The sequence below is a fragment of the Lycium barbarum genome, chromosome 12 (genome assembly GCF_019175385.1).
Source record: "Lycium barbarum isolate Lr01 chromosome 12, ASM1917538v2, whole genome shotgun sequence".
Taxonomy (NCBI): Eukaryota; Viridiplantae; Streptophyta; class Magnoliopsida; order Solanales; family Solanaceae; genus Lycium; species Lycium barbarum.
Genome location: NC_083348.1, coordinates 62,612,776 through 62,627,519, shown reverse-complemented (window position 1 = coordinate 62,627,519; position 14,744 = coordinate 62,612,776).

Here is a 14,744-nt window from a genome sequence, read left to right as displayed (position 1 = left end):
TGTGATAGTAGATAATTGAACTTTTGGAATATCAGTTACTAATGTTTTTTGTGGTGCTTTTAAGGTCATTGTAATTGCTTATTCATCGATCATAACTATATTTTATTTGTGTTTCTATACTTTATATAGGACTTGGGATCACCGATTGACTTGGATTTCTGTGGAAAAGATGACTTTAGAAGAGAATTGGAGGTGAGTGTTATAGTGAAATCAATACAATGTTATTAAAGTGTCTGTTCAGTTTCTTCTCATCTCCTCAAAATTTTGATTCATTCATATCCAATATTTACTTATTTATAGAGTCACGTTTTGCTTTTTGTTTGATAAAACGTTTGACTTCATTATTCTTCGATGGGAAAATACATTAAAACCCCCAACGTATAGCCGGATTAATTATGACGCACCCAACCTTTGCGGGCGACCTATTACCCTCCCCCCCCCCCCCAGTCTTAATTTTTCGGTATTTTAGTGACTTTTTAGCGCTGATCTGGCAGTGTGTGATAACGTCCAAATACACTCCTCAAAGAGAAAGTGTACACGGTCGTATGCAATATATTTACCCAACTATGAGTCGGGGTCGATCCCACAGGGAACAATGTGCTAGGCGATTAAGAAAGTAAGGAACTTTCACCAACTACGCTAAAGCCAAACGATAGATAATATTTTGGTTTTTGTTTGAGAAAATTATAACTAATGCGGAAATGTAAACTAACCTAGAAAGCGAGTAAAATGATCAATGTCCACAAGCATGGATAATAGGAGATTACACTCAAGTAACGATCCAACGTATTTTACGATTTTACAACTAAGAGCGGATTTGTGTTGATAGATAATGATATCTAAAATCTCATTGAAAGTCTTCCAACCAAATCAATGAATTTCACTCTAAGCTTTTCCAAGCCTTAGAGTGTGATATTAGGTACAATCAATTTAACCTCAAGTAACTATCCTCTTCCGAGCTCAAGTTATTAGATGAGTTTAATGACCCAAATTCTAGTTAATTAATCTTTCCCAACCTAGATTTCCTCTTCCAAGCTCAATCTAAGTAAATGGGTGAGTCCTAGGGTTAGCTACTCCCTTTGGAAACATTCAAGAATGAGATTAATTAAATCAACAAAGACCCACTTCAATAGCAATAAAAATCATTCAATACATAAGCAAAACAAGAGTTTCAATCCAAACTTTAATCAAGAATAGTTTCACAATCAAGATTCAAGTAATGGAATAAATACTACACACTTAGATATGCAATACAAAACAAGGAATTGAAGAAAGGATTAAGAAATATCTCATTGAAGTGCTTCCAATCTTCTCCTCCAATATTGTAGAAAAACCCTAGCCTCCAAAACTTGCAAAATGACCAAAGATGGAAAATGTTTTGCCCTAGCCTCTCTTTTGTAGCTCCCCCCAATTTTTCCAAGTCCAAAAAATGTCAAAATCTGCCCCCATATTTCTGTTTTTGCAATTCTGTCCAGTTTTGACAGTTTTGCAAAAATGTCCAGTTTGACCTCTTTTTGACTTTCTTTTCACTTGGTTTCTTCCGATCACTCATTTCAGCTACTTGGCTTGTTTTGCTCTATTTTGTTCCATTTTGGTCCATTTTGATCCATTTTGCTCTTTTATGCTCTCCGGGCATCTTTTCCTACAAAACAACATAAAAACACAAAAAGTAACAACAAAAGTGCTTAAGGAGTCACAAAAGCTTAAGGAATTAGCGTCGAATATCGCGTAATTTCACGACTCATCAACACCCCCAACTTAAAGTCTTTGCTTGTCCTCAAGCAAACTAAAACAAAAATCTCAATGAGGATCCATTTTAAGCACAAAAACATGACTTTGGTTGGTACCAACAATTAGGCTACAAGCATGTGAAGCTTCAACCAAATAACTCCCTCATTCAAAATACAATTTCAAGAATGCAATAGAGATATAAAACTATCAAGCAACAACACTCAAGTCTCAATAAGTGACTCAAAACTACTAGCTTACTAGATATGCTCAGTTGACTCAACTTTGGATTTTTCAACATCACCAATCTATCGTAATCCATATGCCCTCACAAGAAAGAAAGTCCCAAAATCATTGTATTCACAACAACAACACAAGGGACAATTACACAAAGTCACTCACACTCAACAAAAAAAATTCTAGTGCTAACAAATATCACACCATAAGCTTGCCCTTATTTTCAATCATCACTAACTCAAGAACATTTAGTTGGAGATCACATAGGGACTTTTTAAGCTTGTAATGTAGGCTTAGGGAAGGGTAGGATAAGTATTTGGGATACAAGTGACTACGCCCTCCTTGAACACTACACAAAACCTTTCGTCCACTTTCCTCTTCATTTCAAAACAACACTCCTTCCTTTGCATACTAGTTTCCCCAATTATTCCAACTTCCTTTATAAAGTTCCAAAATATAATGTGCTAGCACATGCCACCCCCAACTATAAATGTTGCAGTGTCCTCGCTGCACATAATCAAAACAAAACATAAAAATAGAAAAGGAAAAAAAAAAGTCTTTTTTTTTTTGGTTGGCACCACCTGCGACCACACATGCGAATCGCAGGTGATGTCACCTGCATTTTTTTTTTTTTTTTTTTTTTTACAAAGATACATTTTTTTTTTGCACAAAAAGTTTGCAACCTTTTTGTATTTTTAAAATTTTTCTTCTTTTCTTTTGAATTTTTCACAACACCAACCTTCACCACTCTCAAGCAACACTAACACCCCCAACTTAGGCTTTTGACCTCAAATTCACAATTTCAAGTTCAAGGAGGGAAACGTTCAAAAGAGAGACTTTTCATCAAACATGGTAAAGGCTTGTAATGTGGCAATCAAAGAAAAGGTCATAAGCTCAAATGGGGTTACTAGTGATATTATTTATGCAATGGTAGGCTAGAAAGGCTAAAGAGGCTTTTTCAAACATCACAAAGATAGCCCAAGGTCATCTCTCCAACCAATATGATCAAAATTAATATTGAAAGACTAACCGGGCAAGTTCTAGATGATAAAAGTAAACACAAGATTTATTCAACAAACACTCACACACATGGCATATGAACTAGTCAAGATGGATCAATTTTACTTCCCAAGCAAGAACAACTAGTGCAATATCTCATAATCCAAAGTAAACACAACCAGCAGGTAAAGAGTCACAAAATGAGCCAAAAAGTTGTCACAAAGATCATTCTTTCCTATGCACCTTGCTTTTTAACTTTCACAACAATTTGGAGAGGTATTCATATTTCAATTTCACATGCAAGAGACTAACTCTATTAGTACCAAACAAGCCAAGAGTTTTCACATTTTTCCTCAAAGGAGAACCTACACCTAAACTTACAATAATAATGAAAGAAGCTAAGAAAGAAAATAAAATAATAAGAGTGACTAATCCACAACATGTCAAAAGAACAAAATTTTCAAAAATTTTGAGCAAGTTTCAAAATATAATGCGCTACCACGTGCCACCCCCAACTATAAACATTGCAGTGTCCTTGCTGCACATAATCAAAACAAAACATAAAAATAGAAAAGGAAAAAAATTTTTTTTTTTTTTTTTTACTTGCTGTCATCACATGCGATGCAACATGCGATTCACATGTATGACATGCGAGTCGCATGTGATGTCACCCGTATTTTTTTTTTTTTTTTGTTCTCTGTCACCACATGCGACGAGACATGCGATTCGCATGTATGACATGCGAATCGCATGTTATGACACCAGAAAATATTTTTTTGCAGCTTTTACTGGTTTTGGGGCCTGTCCGGGTATCCGATATGCTCAAAATAACTCCAAAAATTATGAAACTTTGCAGATTAGTCAAAAACCATAAACTAAACTATTCTAAAAAATAAAATTTCAAAAACGATTTAAAACTTTTAAAACGATGGGTTACCTCACACCAAGCGCTTGATTTAACGTCGCGGCACGACAGGTACCTTTACCACTTTTCCCTCCACTTGGAGGATATGAATTTGCGCCCCAACTTTGAATCAAGATCATGATGACGCTCATGGGGCGGTCGTAGAAAAATAAGTAGGCCAACTCTTGGGTGTCGCATTTTGCATTTCTTGGCCCTTAAGTGAGGCATGCCATTTTGTCTTCTTGGCATAGCAAACTTCAAAATGAAAACGTTTTCTTCTTCATCTCCAAAATTCTCCATAGGCTTGGTTAGTTCAACTTCCATATCATCAACCAAGCATAATGTTGAAAAATGGTTGGAATGTGGTCCAATGCGCTTCAAATTCAAATGTGCTTCATTTTTGACATCCTCGCCCAAAAATGAACTAGAGTCTTCAAAAACCATTTCATGAACTTTTTTATGCAACTCTAGTATCATTTCTTCAATATTGGCATCTTGCATTATTTTTGGATTGGTCGGTTGGCAATTCATCATTAGCTCTTGAAAATCAATGTTGACCACTTTTTCATTGGAAACTAACTGAAAACTACTATCCATGACTATTTGATGTTGAGTATTGCATACCTCAACTTTTGCATTCAATTCGGTATTCAAGTCACGGATAGCAATTTCAAGTTCCTTCAACTCTTGACTTTGCTCAATATTGATTTTTAAAAAAATTTCCATCATCCTTGAAATGCCTTCACGATGATCTCCATAGGCTCCAAGTTGTTGAGCTTGAGTCATAAGCCAATCTTGGCTCACAACTTCCACTTTGTCAAGACTTTCTTCAAGTTGAGGGTCATTCAAAGCTTATAAAAATCCACCCTTGGAGAAATTCATGTTTTGGCCACTTTCTTGTCTACTTTCAACATCCTCAAGTTGTTGAGCATTATGAATCTGAGCCAATAATTTCATTTGATCCTCCAAGGTGTGAATAGCTTTGTCATTGCAATTAATTGCTTGCCTCAAGTCATCAAGTGGTTGCCTCAAGTCCTTAACCGCTAAGTCCTGTTTTTCAACTTTTTCAAGGATGGTCTCCAACATGAGCATTATCCTCTCATTTTGAGCATTCGAGGCTTCTTCCACTTCCATATCCCTACTATCATCAAAATCAAAACTAGAATAGTCATAGTGGGGGTTCGGGGGAGGGAAGGACAAATAAGCACAATTATCCCAATGACCATTTTGACCACCACACATATCACACATACTCCACTCATAGGTTTGAGATTGTGCGCACAATCCGCCCCCGAGAGAATTCAAACAATTTTGCCATGAGTGTGGTCCTCCACAATAAAGACAAGGGTCATCAAAGTATGCATAACTACCATCCGACCAATTTTCATTATGTGATGCCATTGTTTTTTTTTTTTTTTTTTTTTTAGAACTGGACAGTTTCTGCAGAAGCAAAAACTGGACAGTTTCTGCAGAAGCAAAAACTGGATAGTTTCTGCAGAAACAAAAACTGGACAGTTTTTCAGAACTGGACAGTTTCTGCAGAAGCAAAAACTGGACAGTTTTTCAGAATTGGACAGTTTTGCAATTCTGCAAAACTGGTCAGTTTTTTTTTTTTTTTTTAGATAAAATAAAGCAATGAAAGTTTGAACCAAAGCAAGTTAGCTTAAATCCCAAACTAACTCAAATACGCCAAATTGTTCCCCGGCAACGGCGCCATTTTTGATAACGTCCAAATACACTCCTCAAAGAGAAAGTGTACACGGTCGTATGCAATATATTTACCCAACTATGAGTCGGGGTCGATCCCACAGGGAACAATGTGCTAGACGATTAAGAAAGTAAGGAACTTTCACCAACTACGCTAAAGCCAAACGATAGATAATATTTTGGTTTTTGTTTGAGAAAATTATAACTAATGCGGAAATGTAAACTAACCTAGAAAGCGAGTAAAATGATCAATGTCCACAAGCATGGATAATAGGAGATTACACTCAAGTAACGATTCAACGTATTTTACGATTTTACAACTAAGAGCGGATTTGTGTTGATAGATAATGATATCTAAAATCTCATTGAAAGTCTTCCAACCAAATCAATGAATTTCACTCTAAGCTTTTCCAAGCCTTAGAGTGTGATATTAGGTACAATCAATTTAACCTCAAGTAACTATCCTCTTCCGAGCTCAAGTTATTAGATGAGTTTAATGACCCAAATTCTTGTTAATTAATCTTTCCCAACCTAGATTTCCTCTTCCAAGCTCAATTTAAGTAAATGGGTGAGTCCTAGGGTTAGCTACTCCCTTTGGAAACATTCAAGAATGAGATTAATTAAATCAACAAAGACCCACTTCAATAGCAATAAAAATCATTCAATACATAAGCAAAACAAGAGTTTCAATCCAAACTTTAATCAAGAATAGTTTCACAATCAAGATTCAAGTAATGGAATAAATACTACACACTTAGATATGCAATACAAAACAAGGAATTGAAGAAAGGATTAAGAAATATCTCATTGAAGTGCTTCCAATCTTCTCCTCCAATATTGTAGAAAAACCCTAGCCTCCAAAACTTGCAAAATGACCAAAGATGGAAAATGTTTTGCCCTAGCCTCTCTTTTGTAGCTCCCCCCAATTTTTCCAAGTCCAAAAAATGTCAAAATCTGCCCCCATATTTCTGTTTTTGCAATTCTGCCCGTTTTTGCAAAACTGTCCACTTTTGACAGTTTTGCAAATCTGTCCAGTTTTGACAGTTTTGCAAAAATGTCCAGTTTGACCTCTTTTTGACTTTCTTTTCACTTGGTTTCTTCCGATCACTCATTTTAGCTACTTGGCTTGTTTTGCTCTATTTTGTTCCATTTTGGTCCATTTTGATCCATTTTGCTCTTTTATGCTCTCCGGGCATCTTTTCCTACAAAACAACATAAAAACACAAAAAGTAACAACAAAAGTGCTTAAGGAGTTACAAAAGCTTAAGGAATTAGCGTCGAATATCGCGTAATTTCACGACTCATCAGTGTGCGTGACTACACGACCAAGCAGCGCGTGAGGGGGGCGTTTGACCAGTTATTTTTTGACACGTGTTTAAAAATAACGGGAAAAACCCGCCCCACCCCCCTCCCCCTTTATTTTCTCTTCCTTCTTCTTCATTTTCGATTCTTGACTCCATTTTTGCCAAAGCTTGACGATTTTTTTTTTTGAAATTTGTGCCATGCATTCTAGTGGTAAGTAATATTTTCTCCAAACTCATTATTATTCTCATCTTTTATTTATAGACCAAGAAATCTTTCACTTAATTTTGTTTTTCTAGGGTTCTTAATGAAAGAGTTCAAATTGGAGTTGAACAATCTTTATAGTCAAAATGACGATCCAAAGATGAAGCGTCAAGTGCGATGCCATCACGGAGTATTATTAAAAATGCAGATTTCCTGGTCTCCCAATAATTCCGGAAGAAGATTTTGAACATGCCCATTCTATGGGGTACGATTATAAATATATTTTTTTATGTTGCGTGCCTTATTTCTGCCACACATTATAGTGTTCCTAACATGAGTTGAATTTATTTTATAGGCTAAGAAATGTAAGTTCTTTGAATGGAGGGATGATCCTATTGATGAAAGGTCTAAGTTTGTTATTCACAAATTGATTAAGAAAATGGAAGAGCAAGCAGTGGAATTGAAGAAGAAAATGGAAGAGCAAGCAGTGGAATTGAAGAAGAAAATGGAAGAGCAAACAGTGGAATTGAAGAAGAAAATGGTGGAAGAAGTTGGTTTGACAAATGAAATGGAAGAAGGAGAGTCTTCTTGCATTGATGGAGATATTGGTAATGACAATAGTGAAATGGCCATCGGTAATGAGAATATTGGTAATGAAGAAGAGATGAAAGTGTCAAAGCTTGAAGAAGAGATGAAAGTGATGAAGCTCGAACAAGAGAAGAGGGGTAGATGCATTACTATTAACAAGTTTTTGTTTTTGTGTTTCTTTGGTGTTGTTATTTGGTTTATTGAGTGTTTTTGAACAAGCATTACCAATGTCGATTGCCATAGTAGGATTACATGTTTGTATGTTGAAGGATGTTTAAGTGATTGTTATTCACTTTATGTATGTAAGTTGAAGAAGTTTCTTGTCATGTATGTTCAATTAAAAAGTTGTCTTCATTCAACTTGAGAAGAAAAACCATAGATAAAGATAAAGTTCATAGATATAGATTTCATTGATGATAATTCATAAACTTTACATAATAGGGAGAAACCTAATCTATTTTGATAACTTCCCTCTTGATATTAACAAAGAAGGTTACTTTCTCATTATGTTCACAACCATTAAAGCATAAGACGTGTCCCTCCCTTAGAAGGTTTGCATCAATGAAATCCTTCCACCCTTGACAGAGGCGGGTATGCGCACTAACCTTATACATCATATTGTATTCACGCTGCTCGTAGAAAATAACAGCTTGTGAAGTTGTGTTTGGAAGAAAATCTTGTATGTTAGAAGGTAGGATCTGAACAAAATGCATGAGGCATTATGAATAAGTATTCACATCAATTGAAATAAGTTTGCAAAATAACACTTACAAAGTCATCGTTGTCAACGTATGATTTGGTTAGTTTCTTCTCGAAGTAAATCAGTTCATCTTCACCTAGAGGCATTTTGCTATGAAATTCGTTGTTTGAATGAGAAGGAATGGTGTAGGGATGAGTTGAAATGGACAGCTTAATAGGCTATTTATAGGCTGATGATATTGAATGGTTACAATTCTCATTAGCCTTCCCAACTACCAGTGAATGTGAATGAATTCAATTAGACTGAATTGAAACGTCCAATGCAGACTGACTGAATTTATTTCAGTCAATGTACCTGAATTCAAGCCGCCACAGAAATCTGCCCACATTTATATGTACACACACGGCACAGTGCACAGACTGCACATTTAACTTTAGTGCTCAATGTACACACTGCCGAAATCACAGTACCACAGCTAACAGAGCACAAACAATGGACACAAACAAGTATGATTAATAAGTCATTCTAACACTTAATTAAGCAGAAAACATTAAGTCATTGTAACTGCTAATTCAAGTCTTCCAAACTGCCGAATTCATACAAAGCAGATAATTATCCAAAAAACAACTTAATTCTAGTAATCTAAGTAATGGTCATCACTTCCATGGCCTCTTTCCTTTGCTGCTAGTGGCCTTGTTGAGTTTGTCCCTTCTAATCTCATCAAGCATGCTTCTTGAGTAGCATGGTTTGCCTTTGTACCTCATCCCTTGTCGTGCCTTGTGACCAAGGTCTCCTGTGACTTCAGCAGATCTTATAGGCTGACTTGCTTGATGTTTACCACCAAAATTCAGCACTCTACTAGTAGGCATGCCATGCTGCAATAAACAAATTTGAAAATTAATCACTTCACAACTTCACATACCAATGCCATTGTAAAGAAAATATTAAACTTACATTCAGGGATGTATAACCACTTTCAGCAACAAAGACTCCCATACCAACTGTTTTAGATCTTTTATTTGGGTAAGAAGGGGGACCCTCAGAATCAACTCTTTTGAGAACAGCAGGGGCAGGACTAGCAACAGCCTCTGTTACCTTTCTTGGCCTTCCTCTAGGCTTTAGAGTAGCAACTGCAGGTTCTTTTCTTGGCCTTCCTCTAGGCTTTGGAGTAGCAACTGCAGGTTCTTTTCTTGGCCTTCCCCTTGGTCTTGGAGGAGCACTAGGCACATTAGGATCTTTTCTTGGCCTACCCCTTGGTCTTGGAGGAGTTTCAGGTACCACATGTGATTTTCTTGGTCTCCCCCTTGGCCTTGGGACATTGTTTGAAGCACCAGTTGTCTGACAAGCAGCAAAGGTTTGAGAGGCAGCAAAGGTTTGAGAGGCATCATTAGTTTGAGAGGCAGTACTGGCTTGAGAAGCAGCAAATGTTTGAGAAGCATCAAATGTTTGAGAAGTAGTACTGGCTTGAGAAGCAGCAAAAGCAGACCATGTTCCCCTCTACAAGTAAAATGCAAAGTCATAAAAATTCAATAGTGCAGTGCAAAGTCAAGAAAATTGTAGGAAGGACATACCCTCTGACAACCTCTTTTATTGTGGTTTTTACCTCCACATTGGCTGCAAGTCATCAGCATGCCTGTTCTTGGCATTTTTCCACATTTCTTTGCTTCACTTGCCTCTTTCCTTCTTGCTTTTGAGGGCCTGCCTGGCATTATTCTGATGATTGGTGGTGCAATAGCAGGATTAGCAGACCTAGGCCACATTGCCATATTTGTCATTGGTTAAATGTAGTGACAATAGGTTTTGAACCAGTTCTTCTTGCTATAGTATTCATGGACATATTTAATAGGTTCATACTTCTGGTACAACATGGCACAAATGGCATGTGGACATGGTATTCCTTTGAGCTGCCATGACCTACAACTACATTTCTCATTGACAATATCAACAGTGTGCTGATATGGACCATCAAGAATCTCAAACCCATGCTCACCATTAAACACAATATTACAGTTCATTGACTTCCCCATGTTTTCTTCTAATGTCCTTAATGCCATTGGAGATATTCTTGTAACCCAAGTGTTTGCAAAAGACCTCAGAATCCGCGACTTAAGTAGCACAAAAAATAAAAAGTTGAACCAAACTAGTACAAAAAAAAAAAAAACATAAGTAGTATTCACGCACGAAATTCGTGCGTGAAAGGACCAAACTGCATAGACGCAGTTTTGGCCTTTCACGCACGAATTTTGTGCGTGAAAGGACCAAACTGCAAAATTGCAGATCAGGCCTTTCACGCACGAAATTCGTGCGTGAATGGGCTCCAACATATATTGGCCCCATCTTCCCCACCAGCGACTGCTCCCTTCCCCACCCCCATTAAAGTCCGTTCCAGTGGTCCCACCCCCCTTAAAACGATAATTTCATGTTATTTTTCAATCCAAAACTCAATATTCTTGGTATATTGAAGTGTAGGAACAAGTTTCTAAGGTTGGATTTCGGAATAGAGCGGCGTATAACATATTTCAAAAACTCCAAAAAAGCTTCAATCTAGGTATTTCACTATGAATTTTCTATTACATTGTTAAATATATTATTACCCTAAGCATGATCATTGTATAACTGTTATGCATTACTCGTTTTTTTTTTTTTTTTTTTTTTTTTTTTTTTTGCGTTTTTGGGCAGTCCGTGCACTGTTGGGACTGCCCATTTTTTCATTTTTTTTTATTTGTTTATCTATTGTTAATTAGTTAATTATTTATTGCTTGTTTATTTAGTATTTGTTAATTGTTGGATTAGCGACTTAAGTATTTGTTAATTGTTGGATTAGCGACTTAAGTATTTATTAATTGTTAGACTAGATATTTCAATTGTTAGACTGGCTAATTATTTATTTTGTTTTTGTTAAGCCAATTGTTTATTTGTTAATAATTTCTTAATTGTTTCATTAGTTAATTAATTATTTATTTGTTAATTGTTGGATTAGCGACTTAAGTATTTGTTAATTGTTGGATTAGCGACTTAAGTATTTATTAATTGTTAGACTAGCTATTTCAATTGTTAGACTGACTAATTATTTATTTTGTTTTTGTTAAGACAATTGTTTATTTGTTAATAATTTCTTAATTGTTTCATTAGTTAATTAATTGTTTATTTGTTAATTATACGATAATAATTTATTAATTTTTTGATTAGTTACTTAATTGTTTATTTATTAAATATGTGATAATAACTTGTTAATTATTTGATTAGTTAGTTATTTGTTTATTTATTAATTATTTATACTAATTGTATGCTAACTAATTGTTAATTATTTGACTTATCTTTATATTTTAGGAATGAAAACCCTTAGTTTAGGATTCTTAACCCGTAGCTTAGGATTGAAAACCCTTAATATAATTTTCTATAAAAGATTACATAACTAATATTACTTGTTAATGATTTATTTAAAATACGTAAAACAGATGGGTCACCACAATCTTTAATAAAATATTCGATAAAAGATTACATAACTAATACTAATACTACTTGTTAATGATTTATTTAAAATGCGTAAAATAGATGGATCACCACCCTCTTGATCCGGGGCCCTTCGACCGACAGTTACTGTATCTTCAGCCCGAGCATAGGTCGCAACATATATGGACATCCGACCTGCAGCCTCAGTCTCAGGTCCGTACCCGGTTAGGGGACTCAGCATGGGAGATCTTAGCTGCTCGCCCACCACATCCTCGTGTCCTGGATATACTACGTCGGAGCGGTATCTACCGGTGCGTCGAAGTTGGTCGGGTACAACACGATAGGTCGCTAGTGACGACATTGATTGAGAGGTGGCGACCAGAGACGCACACATTTCATCTCCGCACCGGTGAGGCTACCATTACCCTTCAGGATATGGAGGTCATTTATGGGCAACATGTTGATGGACGCCCATTGTATATTGAGGAGCCTCCTGTGCTGCCGCCTAATTGCAATAGGAATGGATGCCAATGGGTCAATATTTCCTCTTGCTTTCGCAATTGCCGCTAACGAGAGCAACGGCACATGGGGGATCTTTTTGACCCATTTGAAAACTCATGTTATTAAGGATCGTACCGGCATATGCGTGCTGTTTGATCGTCATAAAGGCATATTGCACAATATGGATAATTTACCGGGGTGGCAGCCTCCCTTTGTTTACCATCGCTATTGTTTAAGGCACTTGAAGGCAAATTTGCAATCAACGTTTCACAATGGCACTCTAAACAAATTGATGTGGGGGGCTGCGATGGAGCATCAACAACGAAAATGGGCTGCAAAAATGGATCTGATCAGGTTAGTGAGTGAACCCGCATACGTTTGGTTGATGAAGCTCGATGTTGAAAAATGGACGCTTCATGCTGATGGAGGAAAAAGATGGGGCATGCTCACAACAAACAGCTCAGAGTCTTTCAACGGCTTGCTGAAATCTGCTCGAGGACTACCTGTCACCGCAATGGTGAGAATGACTTTCAAGCAGGTGGTGGAGCGATTTGTTGTTAGGACAAGGCAGGCCAGAGCGATATTAGCCGACGACGGGACATGGATGCCAAAGCCCTTCAAAACTATGGAGCATTATAGGAAAAAATGTGAGCGTCACCAAATGACCGAGTATGACCCAATTCAACATGTGTATGAAGTTAGGACGGGTTATTACAACGGTAAGGGTGGAAACGTGCATACCGTTTATGAGGCAACAAGAACATGCACTTGTGGTAAGTGGAAAACGTACCACATGCCGTGTTCTCATGCTGTCAAGTGCTTCGAGAGAATGAGAAAAACGGTAACAAATTATGTGGCGGGGGAATACAAGGTCCACAGTTACCTTAGAGCATATTCCGGCAAATTCCACCCACTTGGTAATGAAGCTTATTGGCCAAACGAGCCGTTTTCGATGGTTGCTAACAAGGATTACATTAGAAAATTGGGCATTAACTCACGGAGTCGTAGACCCAATCAAATGGATGTTAGTGAAAGAACTTACTCTCGCAAGTGCTCTATATGTAAGCAATATGGCCATGACAAGCGTTCATGTGGGCAACAAGGCCGTGGTAGTACAAGCACGTCTCGAAGTAATAGATCCTCTAGAACTTGAAGATTGTATTGTTATTGTAATTTATTATTGTATTGCTTTGAATTAGTATTGTAATTAAATGGAATGAATTATTTTTTAATTAGTATAGACCTCTCGTATTGGATGAATTATTATTAAATCAAATATTTAAATTTGTACATTCAAATATAATAAAACATTTAAATCAAAACCCTATAAATATTACAAGTTTCAAAACTTGCTTCGGGGCACTTTAGAACCCCTAAAACGACGATCCAAATGTTTAGGTGGACTTGATGTAATGAGCCGACATTATTGTACGCAAAAAAAGATATTAAGTTTTATATAAAATATTGATATTTTGGGATTTTAAAATATGACTAATCTTTGCCCAAAGTATGAAAAAAAATGTGATTGGAAAGGTAACGCAAAAAAAAAAAAAAAAAAAAAAAAAAGCCGCACCATTAACGCACAAAATTCGTGCGTGAATACTACTTATGTTCTTTTTTTTTTTTGTACTAGTTTGGTTCAACTTTTTATTTTTTGTACTACTTAAGTCGCGGACTCAAAGACCTCACCACGCTTATCCTATTCATTACCTTAATCCTAATCTCTTCTAGCATGGTTATGATGGTCTTGTGTCTTGCAGGCAAGATCCAAACATTAAAGCTCTCAGCCATATTATTGTCAATGATGTCACACTTAGTTTCAGTATTAAAGTATACCTTAAAAAAAGTTTGTTCCTTGTAGTAGAGTAAATCCTCAACAATCTTCTCACCACCAAGCAGCTCTAATTTGTCCAAATTTCTCCTCAAATATGCCTCAAATGTGCTTCTAGCACGTTTCCAAAAAATCAGCCTCCTTTCAAGGCCTCCCCAATCTTTTGACCAGTTTGCAAGGATGTGTCTAGCACATTGCCTTTGCTCCACTTCTAGTAGGAGCTCTTTTATAGTGGCAAGAAGCCCCCGAAAAGGAACAGTATAAAATCAGCAAAGTGTAACAACATAAACAATGTAAAATCAACATTTTAGTACCTTCTGCATATCTGAAATGACTGTGTAACCAGTCCCATCGCCTAAGTTCAAGTCTTCAATCAATATTTTTAAAAACCAAGTCCATGTGGTTTTGTTCTCACACTCCACAACAGCCCAAGAAATTGGCAACATATGGTTGTTGCCATCCTTAGCCACAGCAACTAGCAGTTGACCCTTGCTACAAACTTTTAAGAAACAGCCATCTAACCCAATGCATCTTCTACAACCACTCAAAAATGACCTTTTCAAGGCATCAAAACAGATGTAGAAACCTAA